At 39.8% G+C, this 10,712-nt stretch overlaps 1 pseudogene; it reads left to right on the top strand.

Moving 5' to 3' along the window:
- The first annotated feature begins 8,297 nt into the window (after positions 1 to 8,297).
- LOC132508270 (lysine-rich coiled-coil protein 1-like) lies at positions 8,298 to 9,185 on the top strand (annotated as a pseudogene).
- Positions 9,186 to 10,712: the final 1,527 nt, after the last annotated feature.

The following is a 10,712-nucleotide window of genomic DNA, read 5'->3' on the forward strand; positions in this document are numbered from 1 at the left end:
AAGGAACTTCTCTAGGGAGGAAACACAAGAGAAGGAAAAGACATACAATAACAAACCCAAAACAATTAAGAAAATGGTAATAGGAACATACATATCGATAACTATCTTAAATGTAAATGGATTAAATGCTCCAACCAAAATACAAAGACTGGATGAATGGATATAAAAACAAGACCTGTATATATGTTGTCTACAAGAGACCCACTTCAGACCTAGGGACACATACAGACTGAAAGTGAGTGACCGGGAAAAGATATTCCATGCAAATGGAAATCAAAAGAAAGCTAGAGGAGCAATTCTCATATCAGACAAAACAGACTTTAAAATAAGGACTATTAGAAGAGACAAAGAAGGACACTACATAATGATCAAGTGATCGATCCAAGAAGAAGATATAACAATTGTAAATATATATGCAACCAACATAAGAGTACCTCAATTCATAAGTCAAATGTTAACAGCCATAAAAGGGGAAATCGACAGTAACAGAATCATAGTAGGGGACTTTAACACCCCACTTTCACCAATGGACAAATCATCCAAAATGAAAATAACTAAGGAAACACAAGCTTTAAATGATACACTAAACAAGATGCACTTAATTGATATTTATAGGACATTCCATCCAAAAACAACAGAATACACTTTCTTCTCAAGTGCTCATGGAACATTCTCCAGGATAGATCATAACTTGGGTCACAAACCCAGCCTTGGTAAATTTAAGAAAATTAAAATTGTATCAAGTATCTTTTCTGACCACAACACTATGAGACTAGACACCAAATACAGGAAAAGGTCTGTAAAAAATACAAACACATGGAGGCTAAAAAATACACTACCTAAAAACCAAGAGATAACTGAAGAATTCAAAGGGGAAATTAAAAAAATACCTAGAAACAAATGACAATGAAAACAGGACAACCCTAAACCTAAGGGATGCAGCAAAAGAGTTTTAAGAGGGAAGTTTATAGCAATACAGTCTTACCTCAAGAACAAAAAAATCTCAAATAAACAACCTAAACTTACAGATCAGAAATAAATGAAAAAGAAATGAAGGAAACGATACCAAAGATCAATAAAATTAAAAGCTGGCTCTTTGACAAGATAAAAAATATGATAAACCATTAGCAAGACTCATCAAGAAAGAAAAGGGAGAAGACTCAAATCAATAGAATTAGAAATGAAAAAGAAGTAACTGACACTGCAGAAATACAAAGGATCATGAGAGATTACTGCAAGCACAACCTGGAAGAATTAGACAAATTCTTAGAAAAGCACAACCTTCCGAGACTGAATCAGGAAGAAATAGAAAATATAAATAGACCAATCACAAGCAATGAAATTGAAACTGAGAGTAAAAAATTTCCAACAAACAAAATCCCAGAACCAGATGGCTTAACAGGCAAATGCAAAATGTAGCAAAGGGAGGAACTCTATCAAACTCATTCTATGAGACCACCATCACCCAGATACCAAAACCAGACAAAGATATCACAAAGAAAGAAAACTACAGGGTGGTATCACTGATGATCATAGATGCAAAAATCCTCAACAAAATACTAGCAAACAGAATGCAACAGCACATTAAAGGGATCATACACCATAATCAAGTGGGGTTTATCCCACTAATGCAAGGATTCTCCCATATAATCAAATCAGTCAATGTGATAATCCATATTAACCAATCATAGGAGAAAAACCATATGATCATCTCAATAGATGCAGAAAAAGCTTTGGACAAAATTCAACACCCATTTATTATAAAAACCCTCCAGAAAGTAGGCATAGAGGGAACTTACCTCAACATATTAAAGGCCACATATGACAAATCCACAACCAACATCGTCCTCATTGGTGAAAAACTGAAACCATTTCCTCTAAGATGAGGAAAAAGACAAGGTTGTCCACTCTCACCACTATTATTCAAAACAGTTTTGGAAGTTTGAGCCACAACAATCAGAGAAGAAAAAGAAATAAATGGAATCCAAATCAGAAAAGAAGAAGTAAAGCTGTCACTGTTTGCAGATGACATGTTATTATACATATAAGGGCCTATAGATGCTACCAGAAAACTACTAGAGCTAATCAATGAATTTGGTAAAGTACTAGGATACAAAGTTAATGCCCAGAAATCCCTTGCATTCTTATACACTAATGATGAAAAATCTGAAAAGGAAATTAAGGAAACAATCCCATTTACCATTGCAACAAAAAGAATAAAGTACCTGGGAATAAACCCACCTAACGAGACAAAAGACTTGTATGCAGAAATGCATAAGACACTGATGAAAGAAATTAAAGATGATACAAACAGATGGAGAGATATAACATGTTCTTGGAATGGAAGAATCAACATTGTGAGAATGACTATACTACCTAAAGCAATCTACAGATTCAATGCAATCCCTATCAAACTACCAATGGCATTTTTCACAGAACTAGAACAAAAAAGTTTCACAATTTGTATGGAAACACAAAAGACCCCGAACAGCAAAAGCAATCTTGAGAAAGAAAAATGGAGCTCATGGAATCAGGCTCCCAGACTTCAGGCTATACTACAAGTCTACAGTAATCAAGACAGTATGGAACTGGCACAAAAACAGAAATATAGATCAATGGAACAGGATAGAAAGCCCAGAGGTAAACCCATGCACATATGGTCTCCTTATTTTTGATAAAGGAGGCAAGCATATACAATGGGAAAAGACAGCCTCTTCAATAAGTGGTGCTGGGAAAACTGGACAGCTACATGTAAAAGATGAAATTAGAATACTCCCTAACACCATGCACAAAAGAAAATTTAATATGGGTTAAAGACCAAAATGTAAGGCCAGACACTATAAAACTCTTAGAGGAAAACATAGGCAGAACAGTGTATGATATAAATCACAGTAAAATGCTTTTTGACCCACCTCCTAGAGAAATGGAAATAAAAACAAAAATAAACAAATTGGACCAAATGAAACTTAAAAGCTTTTGCACAGCAAAGTAAACCATAAACAAGACAATAAGACAACCCTCAGAATGGGAGAAAATATTTGCAAATGAAGCAACTGTCAAAGGATTAATCTCCAACATGTACAAGCAGCTCATGCAGCTCAATATCAAAAAAACAAACATGCAATCCAATAATGGGCAGGAGACCTAAACAGACATTTCTCAAAAGAAGATATACAGATTGCCAATAGACACATGAACGGATGCTCAACGTCACTAATCATTAGAGAAATGCAAATCAAAACTCTAATGAGGTATCACATCACACCAGTCAGAATGGCCATCATCAAAAAATCTACAAACAATAAATGCTGGAGAGGGTGTGGAGAAAAGGGAACCCTATTGCACTGTTGGTGGGAACGTAAATTGATACAGCCACTGTGGAGAACAGTATGGAGGTTCCTTAAAAAACTAAAGAAGTAGTACCATACGAATCAGCAATCCCACTACTGGGCATATACCCTGAGAAGCCATAACTCAAAAACGGTCACGTTCCACAATGTTCATTGCAGATCTGTTTACAGTAGCCAGGACATGGAAGCAACCTAAGTGTCCACCGACAAATGAATGGATAAAGAAGATGTAGCACATATATACAATGGAATATTACTCAGCCATAAAAAGAAATGAAATTGAGTTATTTGTAGTGAGGTGGATGGACCTAGAGACTGTTATACAGAGTGAAGTAAGTCAGAAAGAGAAAAATAAATACCGTATGCTAACACATATATATAGAATCTAAAAAAAAGAAAAGAAAATGGTTCCGAAGAACCTAGGGGCAGGACAAGAATAAAGTCACAGATGTACAGAATGGACTTAAGGACATGGGAAGGGGGAAGGGTAAGCTGGGACGAAGGGAGAGAGTGTCATGTATATATATATACACTACCAAATGTAAAAGAGATAGCTACTGGAAGCAGCCACATAGCACAGGGAGATCAGCTTGGTGCTTTGTGACCACGTAGAGTGGTGGGATAGGGAGGGTGGGAGGGAGATGCAAGAGGGAGGAGATATGGAGATATGTGTATATGTATAGCTGATTCAGTTTGTTATAAAGCAGAAACTAACACACTATTGTAAAGCAATTATACTCCAATAAAGATGTTAAAAAATGTTTACAATTGTTATGTTTTCTTCTTGGATTGATCCCTTAATCATTAGGTAGTGTCCTTCTTTATCTCTTGTAAGAGTCTATTTTAAAACCTAGTTTCTCTGAAATTAGTATTGCTACTCCAGCTTTCTTTTGATTTCCATTTGCATGGAATATCTTTTTCCATCCCCTCATTTTCAGTCTGTATGTGTCCCTAGGTCTGAAGTGGGTCTCTTGTAGACAGATATATATGGGTCTATTTTTTGTTTCCATTTACCCAATTTATGTCTTTTGGTTGTAGCATTTAATCCATTTACATTTAAGGTAATTATCAATATATATGTTCCTATTACCATTTTCTTTATTGTTTTGGGTTCGTTTTTTTAGGTCTCTTCCTTCTCTTGTGTTTCCTTACTGTAGAATTTCCTTTAGCATTTGTTGTAAAGCTGGTTTTGTGGTTCTGAATTCTCTTAGTCTTTGCTTGTCTGTAATGCTCTTGATTTCTCTGTCAAATCCAAATGAGATCCTTGCTGGTTAGAATAATCTTGGTTGTACGTTTTTCCCTTTCATCACTTTAAATATATCCTGTCACTCCCTTCTGGCCTGCAGTTTTTCTGCTAAAAAGCAGCTGATAACCTTATGGGCATTCCCTTGTGTATTATTTGTTGCTTTTTTCTTGCTTCTTTTAATGTTTTTTTCTTGATTTTAATTATTGTTAGTTTGATTAATATGTGTCTTGGTGTGTTTCTCCTTGGTTTTATCCTGTATGGGACTCTGTATTTCCTGGACTTGGGCAGCTATTTCCTTTCCCACGTTAGGGAAGTTTATGACTATAATCTCTTCAAATATTTCCTCAGACCCTTTCTCTTTCTCTTCTTCTTTTGGGACCCCTATAATTCGAACGTTGGTGCCTTTAATGTTGTCCCAGAGGTCTCTGAGACTGTCCTCATTTATTTTCCATCTTTTTTCTTTTCTTTTTTTTTTTTTTTTTGCGGTACGTGGGCCTCTCACTGTTGTGGCCTCTCCCGTTGTGGCGCACAGGCTCCAGATGTGCAGGCTCAGTGGCCATGGCTCACGGGCCTAGCCGCTCCGCGACATGTGAGATCTTCCTGGACCGGGGCACGAACCCACGTCCCCTGCATCGGCAGGCGGACTCTCAACCACTGCGCCACCAGGGAAGCCCCCATCTTTTTTCTTTATTCTGCTCCTCAGCAGTTATGTCCACTATTCTGTCTTCCAGCTCACTTATTGTTCTTCTCTCTCAGTTATTCTGCTATTGATTCCTTCTAGAGTATTTTTCATTTCAGTTATTGTGTTGTGCATCACTGTTTGCTCTTTAGTTCTTCTAGGTCTTTATTATACATTTCTTGTATTTTCTTGATCTGTTGCTCCATTCTATTTCCAAGTTTTTGGATCATGTTTACTATCATTCCTCTGAATTCTTTTTCAGATAGGTTGCCTATTTCCTCTTCATTTATTTGGTCTTGTATGTTTTTTCTTGTCCTTCCTAATTTTTTTTGTCATTTCATTTTTTTTGTTGGGTGTGGCTGTGTTCCTGTCCTGCTGGTTGTTTGCCCTAAGGCATCCAGCCCTGGAGTTTGCAAGCAGTTGGGTTGAGCCAGGTCTTGGTGTCGAGATGAGGACTTCTGGGAGACCTCATACCAATTAATATTCCCTGGGATCTGAAGTTCTCTGTTAGTCCAGCACTTGGGCTTGGTACTCCCACCACAGGTGCTTAGGCCTGACCACTGCCCTGAGAACCAAGACCCTGCAGGCTGAGCGGATAGTCAAAAGAAGAAAAAAAAAGAGAAGAAAAGAAAAAAAATCAACAAACAGAAAAGAGCATAACAATAACAAAGAATAAAAACTAAAAAAAATTAGAAAAATAATTAAACAACAACAAAACAGAACAGAACAGCAAAAAAAATAAACAACATAAACAAATTTTTAAATTAAGTAAAAAAGTAAGAATAAAAATAAAAGATAAAAGTACTAAAATAATTTTTTTAAATAAATGAAAAATAAAATAATAAAAAATTCCCTGGTGCCTCCTCTATCAATGTTCTTGCTCCGATGGTGCAAGAACATCCTACTCCCACCTCCCCAGTAGGCCTCCAAGACCTCTAGGGAGGTCTCTGGACCCGCTGTGTCAGCCCCACTTCTGCGTGTGTTCCTCTCACCAGCGTCTGTTACTGGAGCTGGCCCAGAGGACAAGTGCTGGGGCGCAGGCCTCCATCGGTGCACTCACAGGGGCCAGCACAGTCAGAGGAGGCCTTGGAGGGGGGCGGTACTCAACCCACCTGGACCCGTGTGGCCAGAGGTGGCCCTGTCAGGGATGGTACTCAGGCTTCCAGGACCCACGCAGCCAGAGGAGGCTTTGGTGGGGGTGGGGCTTAGGCCTGGGACCCATGCAGACAGAAGAGGCGTTGGTCGTGGGAGGGCTCAGGCCTGGGACCCATGAAACTAGAAGAGGCCTGGTTGGGGGAGGAGGCTCAGGCCCGGGACTCATCTAGCTGGAGGAGGCCTTGGGATCTGGGCGTTAAGGCCTGCGATCCCAACAGGATTGCCAGGGCCCAAGTGGGCAGGGGAGACACTGCATCCCCCTCCAATCCCCACTTATCTCCCCATCTTGAGTGGGCCCTTCTGAGCATGGGAACCTCTCCCCTCCTCCAGCCTCCCTCAGGGGTGCTGGTCCCAACCCACCTCCATTTTTCCTTGCCCCTCCCCTTCCCTCCCACATCCTACCTGGTTGAGCAAGGATTCCTCCCATCAACTTAGGTGTCTGAGGTCCCCCATCAGCATCTAGCAGGAGCCCTAGCTGTGAGGAGACTTGAACTCTGTGTCCTCTTACTCTGCCATCTTGATTCTGCCAATGTGTATATTTAAGGTACAATTTAAAATGTAATCTCTACTATAATACATGTTTACATTATTAGACATAGTTAAATGATATTTCAATAAAATGAAAAATAGTTATATTTTTAGCAGTTGACACAAAAAAAATCTGGTTTTCTTTACTCTTTTATTGCTTTCCTGGAACCAAAGGCACTTGAATTTGAGACACTTGGATCAGTGTTTTATCTTAGCAAATGAAAAGAAGAAATCTGGCTTTGCCCTCTAAATGCCTTTCAAATAATGACTGAAAGTTGATGATGACTGACTTCTCTCAGTGAGCACAGCCTGTACTATATTTAGCATGACAATGACCTTTGGTTAAGCAGTAGACTGCTTGCTTCTTCATTTACCTTTCTTCAAAATTGTTAAAATTGTTGGTGCTCCTTTGAAAATGCTGTACATTTTAAATAATTTGAAGCAAATATTGAATCAAAGATAAATCAGTTATATAATATGTACTCAGCTAAAGTAAGCATATTCTAATCTTGTGAATAAGAAAAACTCACATATAAATAATAATGTCCTTAATAATATTATGACAGTATCTCCTTTATTTGTCAACGTTCTTTGTACTTAGTGGTCATGATTATTGATAGTGATTGTGATTTTCTTGATTAGAATATAAACTCCACAAGGACAACACTTTAAAAATGTTAACTGGGCTTCCCTGGTGGCGCAGTGGTTGAGAGTCTGCCTGCCGATGCAGGGGACACGGGTTCGTGCCCCAGTCCGGGAAGATCCCACATGTCGCGGAGCAGCTGGGCCCGTGAGCCATGGCCGCCAAGCCTGCGCGTCCGGAGCCTGTGCTCCGCAACGGGAGAGGCCACAACAGTGAGAGGCCCACATACTGCAAAAAAAAAAAAAAAAAAGGTAACTGGAGTAGTGCACCTCACCGCCATGGCGGCGGTGCTGTCCAGTCAGCCGCTGGTAGTGGTAGCAACTTTCCCTCAGGAAGTCCGGTCTCCGCCTCCTGCTCCCACCCCACTTGCTCGGTGGCTGAGGCAGCGGTGGCGGCAACGGTTGTCCCTGCCTCTCCGCCTCCACCACCTTGGCCTACCCACCGACTGGCGACGTTGGCGGGGAGGGGGACTGTAGTTGTAGACGGCTGCCCCTGCCTCAGAGAAGATACCACGTTGAATGAGCAAAGACTGAACTTTATACAGATACCTTTTGTAAAAGGCTTATAAGGAATAGTGACATAATTTGAATCGCAGTGGATTTCACATTATGAGGTGAATGGGAGTGGAGTATTGGACAAAAAAATAGATTTTTTAATCTCTGCATCATGGTTTTTAGCTCTTCAGTTGTTGCACAGTCTCACTATTTGGGGAAAGTTCATGCTAAGAAACTGAAGCAATTAATGGGTGAATATGATCAAATTTCTCCATCAAGTTCTCAACCTGATAAGGAGAATCCCTTGTCAACCTAATGAAGCATTCAAAGAAGACATCTGACTCTTTTCAGGATGAACTTGAAGATTATATCAAAGTGCAGAAAACCAGAGGCTTAGAGCCAAATACTTGTTTCAGAAAGATGAGAGAGGATTATTTGGAAACCTGTGGATACAAAGAAGAGGTTGATTCTAGACCCAGGTGTAGAATGTTTAATCAAAGACTCCCTTATGAACCCGTCCAGACCTACCAAAGACCATGCAATATTTCACAAGCAGTGGAGAAGCGGTTACCTCAGTGGCTACCAGCTTATGACAGCAGGCTGAGACTAGACTCCCTGAGCAACTGTCAATTCACCAGGGACTGTTTCTCAGGAAAACCAGTAACCCTGAACTTTAGTCAACAAGAGTATAACTGTAGCTCATACAGTGTAGAATCTGGAGTTTACAGGCATCTCTCCTTAGAAAACAGTACCAGTGCCCATCAAACTAGTTATAAACAGATACATCAGAAGAGAAAAAGACACCCAGAGGAAGGCTGGGATAAACCAGAAGAGGAGCGGCCCAAGCATAAGAGGAAGAAAGCTTATGAGGAAATAGACTTAGACAAACACAAGAGCATCCAAAGAAACAAAACAGAGGTGGAAACAGTCAGAGTCAGTACAGAAAAGCTTAAGAACTGAAAGGACAAAAAAAGCCAAGATGTAGCCTCTAAGAAAGAGGAATGCAAGCGTAGAAAAGAGAAAAAGGAACAAGGGAAAGAAAGGACAAGAAGAGGAGATGCTTTGGGACCAGTCTATCCTTGGATTTTGAAGCGCTTGCATTGGTTCTCCTGAGGTTAAATTGAAAAAATAGTTGAGGAGCTTGGTTTTACGATGTCCATGTTCATATCGCTCTTTTCATGTGAACAGGTACAAAGGCTAAGTGAACAGAAAACATTTAGTGTACTTTCTCTCCAACATGGAAATTACTTTTCCTCTCTTCTAAAATCATTACTACATTTTTCTTATACATAATGTAACTTCCCTTAATGAGGGTGGCTCTGCTTTTATTCATCAAATTGCTATGATGGTGGAAGTATTTTTCCCTCGGGAGGTCATTTATTTTAAATTGGAGGATTAATAGCTTTACAGAATCTATTTCTTGATTGGGTTTTAGTTTGGGATGGGTGTTTTTATATTCATTAGTTTTCTCTGTGAAGCAGTTTAGATTGATTTTCTTTTCCTTCGTTAGATCTAACTTGCAGTATATTTTCTAGATTGGAAAGTGGAAAATGACATACATTATAATAGGCTTAAGTTACATACAGTTTTAAACGTTTCAAGAAGTCTTGATACAAAATCAGTTTATATTCTGGAAATGTTTATAATATAATAAAGTTCTAATTTCTCCAAAAATATGTTAACTGTTATATCCTAAATATTCAGTAGAGTGCTTGGCACATAGTAGATAATAAATGTCTGTTGAAGTATTATTTAAGGATAACTGAAAAAAAAAACCCCTATATTTGAATAATATGTATTAGCCAGATTAGGCTAAATTGCATTGTCAGTAATAAACAACATCCAAATATCTGTGGTTTAACATACAAAAGTTTATTTCTTGCTCCTGAAACATATTATTGTGGTTGACAGTGGGCTCTGCATCTGGATTGATGTAGGCTCTGCAGTCTTGTAGCAGCAACATTTGGATTAGAGCTCTCCACTCAGACATCATGGCAGGGGAAGAGAGAGAGACTTGAGAATCATGCACAGGCTTTTCTCCACTCATGTCTTTGGCCAGAAGTAGTCATATATCTTCATCAAGATGCAAAGAGGTTAGGAAGTGTTGGGAGCAAATAGAATATTGGATGAGTGTTACTGCCTCTGCCACAGCATGATAAATAAACCAGTGCCTAATTGTTACCTGAAGCTGCTGCTAGTAGCTGTTAGGATTATTGTTAGGCCCTTTAGTACATATTTCCAGATGTTAAAAGGACTTCATCCCCTAGGAGGACCATGGGGCAGGCTGTTATGTCACTCACTGGGGTTTCTGGAAATTCACAGTTGTGTCACATTGCTTATAATTTAGAGTGCTCTTTGAACCACATTTTTTTTTTTTTTCCGGTACGCGGGCCTCTCACTGCTGTGGCCCCTCCCGCCGCGGAGCACAGGCCCTGGACGCGCAGGCCCAGCAGCCACGGCTCACGGGCTCAGCCGCTCCGCGGCACGCGGGATCCTCCCGGACCGGGGCACGAACCCGCACTCCCCGCATCTGCAGGCCGACCCCCAACGACCACGTCACCAGGGAAGCCCTTGAACCACATTTGATTGACAGTACCACATGCATAGATTGACCCAA

The sequence above is a fragment of the Lagenorhynchus albirostris genome, chromosome 17 (genome assembly GCF_949774975.1).
Source record: "Lagenorhynchus albirostris chromosome 17, mLagAlb1.1, whole genome shotgun sequence".
NCBI classification, from domain to species: Eukaryota; Metazoa; Chordata; class Mammalia; order Artiodactyla; family Delphinidae; genus Lagenorhynchus; species Lagenorhynchus albirostris.